We start from the raw sequence: 16,797 nt of genomic DNA on the forward strand, positions 1-16,797 counted from the left end.
TGCTTAGAAGTAAGGCAGGGCAGAACCAATAAAAACATCTGCCTACAACCTACTGTGCATTTATTCAGCCTTGGTCAAAAAAAGAACATTTGTCTATGACCCAAAAACAAGAAACATTTTTTGCTAGCACAACCACGAAGTCAAAGGAATAGTTTTTTATTGATTTTTTTAATTATTATTCTTACCTTCGAGGACTGTTGAATATGTGTTAAAAATATCTTCATTACTGCATGTTTTCACCTGGGCGGATCCACAAGCAGCATAATGCCATGTCGTTTCTCCATCTTTATTATAATAATCACAGTACACAGCTACACGAAAAAGAAAAAAATAAGATTAAGAAAGAAAAACATAGATTTTTCATTTATAACTAAACAGCAGTCCAAATTAACACAGCTTCACTTTAAATACTGAGCTTAGTGTTATGCTAACAGTCTCTGTTCTTCTAGTACTTCATACTGAGACCCTTCTGGTGGTTAAAATAATTGGATAAGATTCACAGGCAGAGGCAGAGATCCAGTAACAGTGTTCATTATGGATGTGGTCACCGCAACTAAGGCTGCCCATACACTATTCAATCTTTTTTTGAACAGCCAGCAGGCTGAACAAAAAAATCTAATAGATTCCTCCATCCACACTAAACAACATGGATGGATGAATCTCCCGCTGCCAACTATTGTACCCTCGCAGCTGCTGCTCCAGAATACCCAGTCAGTGATTGCATCTGATTGGATACAGACCCTGTTCAGTCCAAATTTTCAGGGGGCCAACAGGGTGACACATGGCTCAAATTTCAGCAGGTTTATCAGCATCCGGCTGAAATCCACTCCATGTACTGTATGGCCAGGTTTAAACCTCTTTATTTAAAGTGGAGAAATTAAATAAGGAAATTAAGGGGGTTGAGACAACCGATTTTCTTTTTAGTTAAAGTAGAACTTTAACTTTTACAATACTTTTGTTGATAAAAAATGATCTTCTAGGTAATTGTTATATGGCAAAAGGATTTTAGCTACTGTTGCAGATTCCTTATTTTGAAAAAATAGCTGTTTGTTTCACCATGTTGTTTCCAGACTAATTCCTTCATAATTCCTTCATAATTCCTATAACCATGAGGACCATGGGATTGTATTATAAAAATAAAAAGACCTACTTCGGGGGTTGCTTCAAATTTGACTTGTATCTCAATACAGACTTCTGAGAAAAACAGTGAGTCAATCGCACAAGGAGGAAATTCAATTTCAAACAGGTTTTCATATTGGAAGCAAGTGACATTTGAATTTTTTAAAAATGTTTTAAAATTACAGCAGCTTCAGATTGAAAAGGAAAGATCATCTTTAATAGCATTAAATGGCTTGTGTAGCAATTATATAAGTTTGAATAATATTTATTTTATTTTATTCCAAACAAACAATTATACATTTGCCTTACATCCATGAAAAAAAAAAATTCCAATGTATATCATACCCAAGCTTTATCCAGCTTTGTTTCCCCCTCTCTTCACAATCTTTCATCATTTATATATTGTAATGATATCCTTTTACACTTACATTGATATCACCCCTCCACTAAATACCTTGATAAGTGTACGTAGATATTTGAATGTGCAAGATATAGCATGCCATACATTCTCGGAGAGAGAAGCGGAGAGCTCTTCTATGTCCCACTGCTCTAGATCCAAGAGCTCCTATGTGCTTTTTACATTTAATAACAAACAACCAACACAACAGGACAATACAAACAACCGCAGCCAAGAAAAAAAACAAAAAAAAACCAAACACAAATGGGGGACACTCTAGAAGTCTGATCTCTATTTAATTTAATTTAATCCTATTTTTCAAGAAATCCACATAGGCTGGGTGAGGCTAGAAATTCTTTCCATGTGCCCCATATTGTTTCATAGACCTGAGTGGCCTCATTAAGCTTAGCAGAAAGTTATTCCATGCATTAGATAATTTACTTCTATTATCCATTCTTTAATTGCAGGTATCTGTGATGAATTCCACAGTCTGGGTATGGGAGCTCGGGCTGCCGCTACAAGAAATCTAAGTACCCCCTTCCTAGCTGCCTTAATAGATCCTGTGATAATTAAGAATAAAGCGACCTCTGGTGTTTCAGGGATCCTTCCTCCTAACACTTGATTTATTATATCAAAGATAGTTTGCCAATAGTATTTCAACTTTCCACAAGCCCACCAAACATGTAGCATGGTCCCCTTTTCTATCCCACAACACCAACAAATCTCTGATACTGATGTAGAATATTTTGCAATACGATCTGGGCACTTATACCATCGCATTAAGATCTTATAATTTCTTTCTTACGTTCTCGCATCTACACTCGCTTTAAACACTAGTAGGAAGGCCTTATCCCATTCTGCCGACTCAACTCGGTACCTTAATTCTCTCTCCCATTCTTTTACAACAAAAGGGCAAGAGGGTACATATGTGATAAGAATATTATACAGCCTTGACAGAATATGTGAGCCCCCTTTGCTCTTCAGACAAAGGTCTTCTAAAGGCGTTAGTGACCTCCTCAATGATGCCCCTGATGAGAGATTAAGATAAAAAGATTTAAGCTGAAGATAACTTAACCATTGAGTGCCCCTCTGTCCTGTCTCACCTACTAATTCTTCCAAGGATTTCAGACCCCATTCTGTCAGGCCCTGTACAATTGGAGAAGGTTTTCCTTGTGTCCAACACAAGAAATTAGTTATCGCCAAACCTGGTGGAAAGGCCTTATTTCCCAGGATAGGAGTCATAGGACCCACATATGAAGAAATCTGCAGTTTCTGTACTGCCCGGTCCCATACCTCCACAAATACCTGGGTTAATGGCCACATAGTTTTATGGGTTGGTCTATTCAGCAATTATATAAGTTACATCACTTTTTAATGATGGAATTTTCCTTTAAAATGTATACATTGTACTAGGTAAAATTGATACTTACGACAAATGTCAGGGGACCGCCAATCAACACATATTCCAACTTCAAGGCAGGCTTGTGCATACGATGAAATAGATGAACAAAAGCCAGAATATTTCCCTTCCATTTCACACACACATGCTTCTTGAACACATTTTTCATGAAAATATGTTGGATCTACCTAAAAAACAGATCATTGTTATAATATGTTAGATTTATACATCTTTGAGGAAGGCTCATGCATACAATGAAATACTGTAAATGAACAAAAGCCAAGATATTTCCCTTCTGTATCACATACACATGCTTCTTTAACATTCTATTCATAATTAAATGCAGGATGAACCTATATAACACTTATCATAATTTGATAGATTTTTATATCTTGTGTAAAATGCACTTTATAGCCATAAAACTAAAAATAAAGTTAGTGTGAACACACCTTCAAAAATAAATATGGAGTGTTTTATAGCAGAAATGTGGAAATGCTATGGGAATTAAACTATTTACATATTTTTAACAAGCAGTAAAAACAAGCCCTCAATGACCTCTGTAGCTGTATGTTAAGAGCTGGTATACAATTCATTGGGTTGGTAAGAAGGTATGGTACAGCAACATCCATATATATGCATGAATGTTTACAGAAGAAAGCTTGAACCCAGGTAACCATATACAAACAACTTAATAAAACAGGTTTTTGAATCACTTGAAGACTAACATTTCATACAAATGTAAATAATAAAACACTATGGCAACATATGTTTATTCCCATATTTCTTAAACCGCCATATACAGTATGTGACCCCATACACCTCTGACTAACTGATAGAAAATGTGAAAGCATTTTTCTTTCTTTTCCTTAGAGTTCTGAGAGGAAAATGCTTTTTTGTTCATTTTCTGTTAGTAGATCATTCTGTTTCTTCCTCCCAGCAGTTAGTTGGCTGTCTGCCAGCCTGCTAATAGCTAATGTAAACACAAAGCATGTACATAGTAACAAGGGAGAGAGCAAAGGGCTGAGACCTGATTTGGACTTCACTGTATCTTTTCTGAACAACTAGGATGCATTTCTACAATGTGTCTGCAACTACAGAGGTCAGAGAGAGATTGTTATAAGTTACTGCTTGTTAAGAATATGCAAATATTTGAAAGCCCATAGACAGGATACAGTTACATAGTATTTGAGGTTGAAAAAAGACACAGGTCCATCAAGTCCAACCTTTGTGTTGGGCATGCGTGCGTATAAGAGTCCCTGTGTGGCCTAGTATTTAAGAATACCTGTACCCCTGTATGTTACACAGGGGTGTATCTACTGCCAGGCAAACTAGGCATTTGCCTAGGGCGGCACTTTCCAGGGGGGGCAGCAGACAACACCACCCCAAACCAATTACGTGGACAGGGCCAGAATTGCCAGTGGGGCAAGGCTGGATGGCACAGAATCAGGCAGCAATGACTGCCTAATGAGGCAATTTAGGTGGCCGCAAGGCCCTAAGAGCGGTTGTCTAATTAGAGAGCTGCCTGGTGGAGGGGAGGACCCAGTGAGTTGTGGTCCAGCTGGCTTTGTACAGGAGGTGGGGGAGAAGCAGCGGGGTGGCTCGGGGCTGGCCATAACATGTGATCTGATGGCGGGATGTCCCAGAAGCAGGCTGGGGGCTGCAATGTATTCTTTAGATTGAGGGGGGTGCCCGAGTTTAGTCTTGCCTAGGGCAGCACAAAACCAAAATACACCACTGATATTACGGTCTCTTAGGATGGTATCTAATTTATCTTTGAACAAGTCAATATTCTTACCAGATATCACTGCTTGTGGCAGAGAGTACAGTTCTACTTTAAAAGGCAGTTTTAAATAAAGCCCCAATCCACCCAGTCACTGGTCATGACAGTAAGTACGTACATCTGGCTTACTCTGAGTTCTGCAGAGTAGGTGAGTTGGTACATCAGATTTTGTATTTACACAAATAATATATAGTGCCACTTGAGGTTATCATACATCTACAGAGAAAAGTAATCTTTCTACCAACCACTGACATTGCTAGGACCAACAGCTCTCCAGGGTGCAATTCGGTTGCAAAATTGTGGCATGCTTTGTGTGTTGCAGTACAATGTATATTGTTTAAAGCAGTGGTTCTCTACCTCCATAATCTCAGGACCCACATTTGTCCTTGGTCATTAAGTCACGACCCAACACCACACTGGAGTGCATGGTATTTCAGTACTGTGCGTTCCTGTGTGGGTGATCGAACATGAGGGCAGGAGGTGCATTTGGGGGTGCCATTCAAATGAACGTGCGGAAGGTGTGATTGCATGGTACAGTGCGTTAATCGCATGGGACTCTGTGATCAACATACTGTACTAGTGTGAATGGGCCCTCAAAAACACTGACATATACACACAACCACATACACAATCTCACACTTACAAACATCTGACACACACATACACACTCTAAAAATAATTATTTTTTTAAGATCCATTTTAATATTCCCTACGGACTTATTTATTTCATCCAAGAATTACAGCATTCTAAAACCATCATCAAAAACACCTAGTAGCATTATAACATCCCTTAAACACCATGGTAACATGCATAAACATATGGTCAACTAAGAACAAATGCCACCCTCATAAAATAGTAAACTAAATATAAACAAAATGACATCTACTACAGTAATAAAGCAACAGTGAATGTCATCACATAAGTAGTGAAAGCTTAAAGGTTGCAGCAAAGAGGAATTAATTGAATTAATCAAAGAAAAGAATACATTTTATAAAAGCTAGAACAAAAAAGAATATATAAAGGGAAATAAGGCCTTAAGCAACTTTAACTGGCATAAAATATTGAGATGAAGCTACTAAAAACAGAGCCACCAGATCTCTGGAAACTTAAAGAAAGTGCACATGGATCAAGAATAAATGAGTGAAATAGCCAAATTTAGTCTAGTCATATTCAGTAAATAGTTGCTGGTTATGTGATTTTCATATATAATTTTACAAATTATATTACATAATGCATCCGGGTTGATGTACTAAAGAAGTACCGGTTGTTCACTTAGTAAAGAGTATCTTACTTTAGCTTAGAAGGTAAGGGTGAACTTTGAATACCCTATCATATGCAAGGGAACTTAAACAAATTGTATTTCTCCTTGATTGGATGATTGAACACAGCTTAATCTAATTTAATAAGCTAAGTAAACATTCACTCATCATAGTGAATAGTCTCTATTCCTTTAATAAATCAACCTCAAGCGCTCTCTCTCTCTCTCTAATAACTACCAAAAGTTTGAATGATTTAAATAGCTGATACCAGCAAAAGTCTCCATATTCATGGGATTTAGTTCTGATGTTTGGTAGACCTGATATATGCATAGTTATGTAAGATGGAGGTCTCAGACCCAGGACACCGGGCAACAGATGTAGGATACATGCGGTGGGTACTAGGGACTAGCGACGCTCGTGTTTTCAACAGAAATGTTACTTCAGAATAAGAAAATAGAAATAGAAAGTAGGCAAATTAAAACTCACTTTTGAATGGCATTCTTTAAATAACACTTTAATTATATCACATCTGTTTTCCGCCCACTCTTTACACTTAGGGTGTTCATCACATGGGGATTGCCGCTCAATTGATTCCTGACATGATGGCTCATCTGCGTAACTGTGTCCTAGAGCCCGTGCTTGAGTAACAATCATGCCATTTCTACCAGTAAAATCATCCCTTTGATCTTTGTTGTTGTTACCACAGAGTCCACGAACTTTTCCCTAAATATGAAAACAATTACAAACAATGCACATATGTGAATCCATTTTTAGCTATGACAGCTTAATTGTATAATTAAGTAAAAGTACTTTTAACAAGTAGTATAGCAAAAACTAATGGTGTAACATATACCTTCACAAAAAGACAGAAAACAAAATCATTGAGTAAAGCTGGGTTAACACCTGCGTGTGGTGGGAATGTGCTTCACATTCGCGCGTGGTTGTGTGTGTTTTTGTGTGTTTGTCACACATCCCCATTGATTTCTGCATTTTTGCTTCCCCGCTTGTGCTTGTTTTCATGCAGAGCAAAAACGCATGTCTTGTTGGCCCTGTTTTCAACGTGTCCACGGAACATGCAGGTGTGAATGGGGCCTAATCTTCAAACAAATGCAGTTTAGGCCCCATTCACACCTGTGAGTTCCATGAAAACATGGCAAAACACAAAATGCACTTGCAGTACCATACTTTTCTATTAGCACATCAAACACGGCCAGCAAGACGCATGTTTTACTCCGCATTTGCGTGCATGAATATGTGCACAGATGCAGAAGCAAAAAATGCTAAAATTAAGCTTCTGAACACTGTTTCAGAAGCTTTATTGAGAAATACCATGTAGAAAATTATTGCTACATGGTATTTACTCTAACAGAAAAGGTTTATCTTATCTGCAGATCAAAGGGGTGACCTTTGATCTGCATATGATGTCAATTAAAGCAACTCACCATTCAAAAGTTTTAAATATAATTTGTTCAAATTTAACTCCTTATTGACCCTTAGCTTCAGGATTTGTTGTTTTGTGAATGTGGTAATACATAACACTACTTGCTGGTGCTATAATGATATACTGTATATACATGAGGGTACAATTTTGCAAACTACACAAACATTAACACAATATAATATCTAAAAACACTTACGGTCCACTGTTGGCTAAGCATCACTTTAACGTCTGTTTTTCTATCCCATAATAAAACAACTTTGTTTTTCAAGGTGATAACTTGATACAAACCAACTTGGACAATCGAGCATGTATCTTCTTGTTTCTCCAAAGAGCAATCATGGGGAATTTCTATTCTGGCTTTCCCATCTTGAAGGATAATTGTAATTTTCTAGACAACATGTAAAAAGGGCTTTTGTTTTAGTAAAAGTATATATTTCAAATAAATATTGTGTTTTCAACTACAGTACTTCAGTGCAGCAAAATTTTACACGGATTCAGCACATTGATAGAGCAACAATAGACAAATGATAAAGTAAAAAAAAAGTTCCTGGGACTGTAATGATTCAAATTGCATATGAAACAGTACTGGCAAATTAATTTTTATTTTTTAAAACTTCTTAAGAAAAACAAATTATTCCAGTTGCATTAATATCTAAAGAAAACAAAAGTATATGCAAAAAATCTCAAAAGCAGGTCAGAAGGAGCATAACAGAAAGAAAGAGCTGTAGTTATGAATGTAACATGTGCAATTTGATACTCATGAGTTAAAGGATTTCTTACCAATTGCCCACAAAGCATAAGATCTGTTCTAATTTCCCAAAAAATCAATTTAATTTTATTATGCCCTTCAGCATTTACGCAATGCTGAAGGGCATAAAGTTTAGTGATAACATAGGAGTTGACTTACACCCACATGCTTCTCTTGCTGTGTGGATACCAACCAAAATACTTTGTGTTCCAAGTATTTGTAATTTAACTCCATACTGACAGCCCTACTATAAACAACATCCTAATGGGAAGGTTCCTGTCCCAAGACAACGTAAAATCTTTGCTAAAAAGTGCCACACTACATAGACCACTCTGATCTCATCTCCTTTGCTTAGAATGAACCTGGAGGTTTACAGCTCTAAGTACTCCAGGTTCAGAGCTTTAGCAGGTGATGATATACAGCGTGAATACAATTTATATCTGACTGGAATGCAATAACATCCCTAAAACGTCTAACACTAATAGCAATCTGAATGTTCATTGGAAAGATGTATGTTAATGGAAACTTACAGAAGTTTGAATAATAACTTTTCTAGAGCAGGTTAGGCCCCCATCACAGCAAGGCTCACTTTGTACTGATATTCTAAATAGGCCATCTTCTCCCTGGATTAAAAAAAGTATCACAATTATTAACTTAATTAAGACTAATTAACAAAAAAGAACAATGAACACAAACCTAAAATGAACACCACTGGTTTACTCATTCAATCATTCAAAAATATTTGTTTATTTTTATTTAAAAATATTTATTTACAATTCACTAAATCACATGAACTGGGGCTCCATTTAGTAAGCTATAATGCATATGTTTGTTGATATAAATGTTTATAATGCATTTACCACAACAATCATTGTTCTTCGCCAATTGACTCTTATTTTCCACTTTTCTTGGCAGCAAATAACAATCATTATACTTTAGTGAATTGAGCCAATAAGTTAAAAAAAATTGAAAAAAGTGCATCATTTTAGGAAAATTGTTTTCCTGTGGGACCTAATTTTAAGTGTCAAGGACTGGATTACTGTAGCCTCAACCATCCTTTCCTTTTCTTTTAGAGACACCTCCCAAATGTACCAAAGTGCCACAGTCAGTCCAGTTAAAAGATATTCATCATTCTATAGGCGCAGCCATCATAAATACTTCTCTAACTGGTCTAATGCTGTATTTTTAACACGTTGCTTAAAACTTGTTAGTCCCATTCAACTAGACTATAATTTAAAAGATGTTTTGCTGCTTACCCAAGGTTCAAAAGATTCTAGAACAAGACTGGTTCAGAAGATTATAGAACAACAGTTCAGAAGAATATAGAACAAGCCTAGCTGAATGTGACTAACTACTACCTGCTATAACATGATATGATAATTGAGAACCTTTACAGACTCCTTGCTAACCATACTCCTTTTGCAAAAGCATTCTGCATGATAAGTGTTTATCTTCCATTTCCTTGAAATCCTCTCATTCTGGTTGTGGTCCATTAGCGACCATGAAAAATTTGGAAAATTTGAAACATTTTCTATCGATCAGAACCGGCAGCCAGTGAGCTGCCCGCTCTGATTGAATATTCTGACAGGTGTCGGTGGCATTGAACCGCAGGTTGAACGAAAAAAATTGATAGGTGTATGGCCAGCCTTAGTTTTCTGCTGCAGAGAGTGATGCCCGACCAAACCCAGTAAACCAAACCTAGATTCTGCATACTCTCCCCTTGGAGGATGCTTTGCATCAAAAACCATGTTCCCTAATTCGCAAGATCCTAACTTTAGAAACTTCTGCTTATTTTAAGGTTTGCTGCTGCAGGAAATGTGACTATATTTGAAAAGATTGTCTGTGATCTCCTTAATTTAAGGGTAAGTGCATAAAAACAGTAATACTTTTACACTTTGCTCTTTCCGGATTTAGCCTCCACGCATTATTCAGATAGTGGTAGTAGCAGGCCATTTTACCAAGGTACTTTAATTCTACTGCAGTGAAAAATGGTGTGCAAGAGGGAAGCAGAAACAAAATACCAAATACGTTAAGAAGAATGCAATGTGGGTGCAATAGTACAGTCAGGAGGTGCAGAAAGCTTTTAAAGATGTAAAAATTAATTTTGCATTCTTAACATTTTGTCAGCTTTCTTTAAAGCGTATGTAAATCCAATAACTTTATATATTGCAGTTTACCAGTCATTCAATGTGGTGGATAAATTCGTTTATTTTTTCAGACTCCTTTTATTTACAACTCGTGATTCTGCCAATGACATTGCAGCGTACATATCCTTAGCTGTGGTGACTACATTAGTTTACTTTTTCAGGTATTTTTGTTCTTTATTTTCAAGTGGAGATTTTGCCAATAACACACTTCCTGTCCTAGGGTGACAAAGCTTACTCATTGGACTATGGAGGAGCAGTGTTGTCAGACTATTCTGCTCTTCTGATAAGGGCTCCAAACACCTCCCGCTGTCCTCATCTCTATTGCATACAAGGCAGTTGTTTCCCAGAGGAAGGATGAGAAAGCTAATAACATTGATTTTAGTTAGGGTCTCCAAGAAATTAAGACACAAATTTTCTGACAGGATCAACAGGTGTTTTCTGTGCTTAGACTTACAAATGAAAACTAGGCAGCCATGGCATCTAAGAATTTGTAAGCTGCAATATATTACATATCTGTTCTTGGGTTTCAATATTCAGTACTTTAAATATATTTAGAGGGTTATTCACAGAAGAGCCGAAGGATCCAGGCGTAGCTTTGGCTGATCCTTCGGCTCGCTTCGGCTGCCTCTGCCCTTCAATTCAGTCGAACCGAAGGGCTGTTGTAAGGGCTTTTCACAATAGCCTGTACAGCAGCTGAAGGCAGCCGAGCAGCTCAGCCGAGGGCATATGCTTCGGCTCGACTGAGCGCAAGTGACAGCCAAAGCGGGGAGAATGGCCTGCCGAAGGGCTGGCCATTCTCCACGCACATGACAGCTGGGTGGAGCCAGCCGTGATTTCACAGTCGACAGTTGTAATGACAGATCAGAGTCACCAAATGACCTGGGGATGCTGATCTGTCATTAAACAACAACAACTGGAAGGAGCCGGCCGTGATGTCACAGCCAGCTCCACCAGTTGTTATTCATTGGCCGGGACTCTGGCCAATAGGTAACAGTTAGGCCGAGCTAGCTGCCCAATTGTTATTTTTAATTTATTTTTTAGTTTCTTTAAAAGAAATTTTATTTTAATTATTTTTCATTGTCCTATTTAACTTTTTTAAATAATTTTTCAATGCTTTTTAATTTTCCATTAATTTCACTTATTTTCTATTCTGCTCAGTACTTCGGCAGCATTTGGCTACTCATTCACTGCTGTTCGGCCCCTATGAGAAATAGGGGTGGACGGTAGCGAGTGAGCTGCCAGAGCTTCGACTCAGCCGATCCAGATGTTGGATTGGCTGAGATGAAGTCCCTCTGCACTTCAGCTCAGTTGATCCAACATCTGGATTGGCTGGGCCAAAGCTCTGGCAGCTCACTCGCTGCCGTTCGACCCTATTCTCATAGGACCTGAAATCAGCCATACTGAGCCGAAGTGTATAGCCAAATGTCATTCAGCTCACTTCACTTTGGCAGGGTTATTCACTTATAACATTAACAGGGTTAAGTCACATATAAAGAAATGTAAAAAAAAAAAATGTTTAAGTCCCTCACCCCCACATATATGCATATATAAACGTAAATACGTGTCGGGTGCGCCAACGCACGAAAGCAGCAATTGCGGTACACATGTTACATATCGATGCGAACGTCGGACTGAGAGTAATAATTTTAGAGCCATCAGTCACTGTTAACACTAAACTGATGAGCGGTAAAAGCTTGTAAAGTGTCACCTAAGGCCAATATTGGGTATTGTCGTTTTTTGAGGTTTCGCGGGTGCGCTCAATTTTAAGGCTTGGCATGTTTGGTGTCTATTTACCAGATTTTATATTTTACCAAAAAAAAGGTATTAATAAATGTTTCATAATTTAATATAGGGGAAACAGTTTTTTTCTCAAATTTTACAGTAATTTTTCCCTAATACAGTAAAAAAATAAAAACTCCAGTGGTGATTAAATATCACCAAAAGAAACCTCTATCTGTCCCCAAAAAATGGTATAACATTAATTTCAGTACAACATTGCATGACAGACCTGGACAGGAAGGAGGTTTAACACCTCGATCAGCAAGTAGTTAATGAAGTTAATGAGGAAAAAAATCCTCAAATTTCATTCCTAAGTCTTTCTATAAGGACAAATCGCTGTGAAAGTGCTCAGAAAAAAAATCTGGATCATCTATCTTGCCTGGTGCAACAAAACATCTAAAAGGTAAAAACACATTGAAAAAAATATTTTTCACTATGCTGTCTGAATGGTAACACATAACAAACATATAGAGGGGTTTTCTCAAATATGACTGCAAAAGTGGGAATACATTTTAAAAGCCTTTACTGCTCATCTATTTGGAGTCAACAGCAAATGATGGCCCAATAATTGTTGCTCTAACTCTGACGTTCACAATGATTTGTGAGGATCGGCTGATCTCCTTCCGATCTAGGCGAAGAGACGTGGCGTGTCGTTCCCGGACCCGCACGGGGGACAGCAGAGCCCAGGATAGCCAGCAGCAGTTGTGAAGGCAGGGGACACACACTATAGAGCCGCCTGAATCCTTGTATGCATCTTGGTATGACCAGGCCAGGACAGCTCCCTGTACATATGTACAGCAGTCCTGAAGTGGTTAAACTGGATAAAAATGGTGCTGACCCTAGCGTATGTCTATCTTTTTATAGTTTTTTATATATTTATGTTTTATGTACTTTTTAATTTGGCCTTAGCATTATAAAGACTAATTGGTATACAAAAAAACATGTATACTCACTTCTACCAATGTATATTGACACAGTCCATCAAAACTATACGGCAATCCATCAAATGTTACAATGTGTCCATTGCCATGAATAGAGCAAACACTCTTACAATTCTCTTCTTCACAGTTCCAATTTCCTTTGATGCAGTCACTATAAAAGACACAGTTTCAAGACCTGTTACTAAGGTCAATAATTGCCAGAACAGAAATACAGTTACACTTTCTGACAAGCTAACACATTAACTTTGAAAATCTTTTTGCTGTGCTCTAAACAGCATCTACAAAATAAAAACACATAGAATGTCTGTTTTAAAACACAATCACTTGGCAATTTTGCAGGCTGAGAAGACTCATATGCACAGTGTCTCAAAATTATTTTACTAACTAGATGTTATCTGAAAGGCTATAAACAAAATGAGAGGTTTTTTTTGTTTTTTTAGAATATCATAGCTATCATTGCAGTGTTTACTATTGTAGCTTGCTAACTGACTGTAGCTTACTAAATTATTCCAGTACTAAACGTTTATATGAAATCATTTACACATTTAGATGACATTTTAAGGGTGATTTTTTAAAAATAAAATTAAGGTGAAAAGACCACACAGAAAAGCCACTGGGATACCCTGAAAGGCTGATGACAAAGATAATCCTACAAACTGGATCACATGAACAGATCTGGTTCACTACTAGCAGAAAAGCTTTTTCACAGCTTCTACAATGTTGCAATATACAAAAAAATGCATACCTATTAAATTGCAGAAGGATGGAGTAACTGTGGACCTAAAGTCAATTGCTTTCACTTTGATTATTAAAGAATTGTTGGCTTATGCACATTCACCTACTTTTCTTCAGCCTTAAGTGAAGACAAACTTACCACTTTTTGCAATTGCCGGAGAAAGAACTTCCACTCTCATACTCGATTCCTCCATAAAGACAGGGGCATTCATCTTGTGGAATACACTGTCCCCTCGAATTTCTAACCATACCATCTGGACAGAAACATCCAGATTTGCAGGTTTTATCTTGCTGCAAAAGAAGCAACCCTTAAATATCATGACACATTTGTTGTTCAAATATCTCCCCAATTTAGTTAAAAGTTATGTGGAATGAGACTGTAACATTAATTCACTTTTATTAATTTTTCTTATCTGGTATTTGATACTGTATTTAAAGAGTAATACCATCCAATACTTTCTACACCAAATGAAACACAACAAAATAAATATTTACACAACTTACATGCATGGATGGCAAGTGCATAGTCTTGCAGCTTAAATCCTCTCTTGCTTGTGTGTCGGGATATGTACAAGATGCATATTTTGCTCCCCCTGAACACATATCTGAAATCGTATACACAAACATACATATATAAATCAAGGGACATTTTATTGCCTTATAGAGTTATTGTTGCATTGACATACAATTGGTATAGACAGTGTCACAATTGAGCTACTAGTATTTCTGCATGATTTAGTTCACCCAAACTTGTATGAAATTATACAATTTAAGCTTCTTTAAAAAACGTGAAAATTAAATTCCTTAAACTAGCACATTGAGACATAGGCACTACTACTGTATGGGTTCTTGCACAATGAGTAGGAGTTAAAAAACCACACAGCTGGGTCTGACAATCCAATTTAAATCAAAAGGAAAATGTCCATAATAACCTTATGTTAAATTGTGGTTTCTGACATTTTTAATTCTATCATATGTTGAGGTAAGTGAATTAACCAAATAGGCAGAAACAGCAGTCAAGTCAGTTCAGTGTAGAGACATTACAGCAGGCATAGTAGCCCTTTCAGCTGCAACAGGGAATGGTTTTAAATAGGGGATAGAATCCAAATTCTCAGACTGTGTGCTTTAAACATGCATCTACTGCTCAAACCTTTACACAGGCATGATTATTTATCATTATGAAAATGTGTACATTTGATTGCATTTGACTTGTGAACAGTCCATGTTAATAATTTTGTAAGTTATAGAGATTGTATTTCTTTATGTTTAAGTTGAATTTCTTTTTTTTTTAATTAAAAGTTAAAGTTAAACTGATATTAATAAGAATAGGGGACCTAATGTTATACCATTTACCACACATAGCTCAGAATAATTAAAATAAGTGTACTAACTAGGGGTTTGATCTGAGCCCTAAAAAATCCCAGTTATCTGTCTGATTAGTTAATGAAAATATTTAGCTTAAAGGATAACAATATTTCTAATTTTGTTGGGGTTACCTGATCACTCTCACCCTTCTAATTCCATATACAGAGCCCAATACTGACCTCAAGTCAGTGGAGAACCTTCTCCGCAGACCATGTTCTATACCAGCTCAGATTGCTCTTTCATCCTCTGCATTTGCAGGCGAGCCACAGCATACTGCACATGCAAGGCCTTTTATTCAAAGACCATAATGGAGAAGCAAGATCCCCATTAGAATCTTTGCAAAAAAAGCCATGCATGTGTAGTATGCCATGGCCTGCCAGCTCAGTAAAAAGGATGGAAGAGCCTCTGCTTTTAGTATAGGCTGCAGCCTATGGAATAGGTTGCCTTCTGAACTGAAATATACCGTGGGCACTACATATGGGAAGTAAAAGGCAAAAGGGATGGTTAACACCAACATAGTTGTAGGTCTTTGTATTCTATATTAAAAAGACTTAACGAAAAACATTTATATTATTGGACAGAGACAAAACAAATCCTCACCTCTGGTTGTATTACCACTTAAATCACATTGAAATCTTCCTCCATGGCACTTGCTAAAATAAAATTTGGCATGTTATTGACAATTATCTTTAGTGACACTTGTGTATAATACTTTCTTTGCTTTGAATCATTGTATAAATTCTGCTGATTATCATTTTCCAAATAGCTATTCAAAGAAGGGACATTTCACATACATTTTATAACAGACGTCTTACCATTGTTTCCCATCTAGTTCAATCTCTGTGTGTGCTGGTATTACACCATATCGATGTTGGCAATCACAGTCTTCCTTAGAGACACAAATGTTTTCACTATTCAAAAATTGGTCTTTTTCACATGTACACATTTCCACTAAAAGGCCTTGATCATCGCAAATACGAGATGTTGAAGTGCAAGATGGGAAGCAGGATAAAGATGTAAACTGGAGGACCTGGTTGTTTATGCATTCTTTTTCTGTAAAAGTGCAAACAAAAAGGGCATGTGAGTTATATATGAATGATTTTTTTCAGTATCCAGTATTTGGGTTGAAGAAGGATAAAATCAAATTTAGTCTGTTGCAATTCAAATACTGTTGATCTGAAAGACAGAAATACAAAAGCCTATTGTGACAGGTCAAATGTATTTTTCTTTCTGAAATGTTTTTCCCTTAACCTCATTAGCAAAATTCAAATACATTTCTTTGATCAATCACTTCACCAAGTGACCCAGCTAATTATAGTGGTATGTGCAATTTTTAGTAAGAAAGATGTCTATAATAGGTCCACAGACCTAGGGGGTTATTCACAAAAGAGTGAAGAGTTTGGAGAAGACAGGTGAAATGAACGATCTAGGACAACATAACTGAACTGGTAAGTGAGCTGAATTGGAGAATTTTTCCAAATCAGCTATTTTGGCCTAGATTGTTCACTTCTTCTGTCTTCTCCAAACTCTTCACCCTTTAATGAATAACCCCCTTAATCCACATGTAAAATAACTTATATCCTAGTACTCTCCTTCGCAGAGAATTCCAAAATTAAATAATCCATTTCTATGATGATAACAAAATGGTTGTGGTTGTTTTCAATTCTTGAATTAACTTTCCATTTT

The 16,797-nt window shown here is 37.0% G+C and overlaps 1 long non-coding RNA gene across 1 annotated transcript; it reads right to left on the reverse strand.

The window, feature by feature from the left end:
* Window positions 1-7,752: 7,752 nt before the first annotated feature.
* On the reverse strand, window positions 7,753-13,157 carry LOC108801880. Its single transcript, XR_001942177.1, has 3 exons — window positions 13,024-13,157; window positions 8,675-8,767; window positions 7,753-7,784 (listed from the first exon to the last, which is right to left on the reverse strand). It is a non-coding gene; the product is annotated as an uncharacterized LOC108801880 (long non-coding RNA).
* Between the last annotated feature and the right edge of the window lie 3,640 nt (window positions 13,158-16,797).

Source organism: Nanorana parkeri, unplaced genomic scaffold (assembly GCF_000935625.1).
Source record: "Nanorana parkeri isolate BGI_ZX_2015 unplaced genomic scaffold, ASM93562v1 scaffold2544, whole genome shotgun sequence".
NCBI classification, from domain to species: domain Eukaryota; kingdom Metazoa; phylum Chordata; class Amphibia; order Anura; family Dicroglossidae; genus Nanorana; species Nanorana parkeri.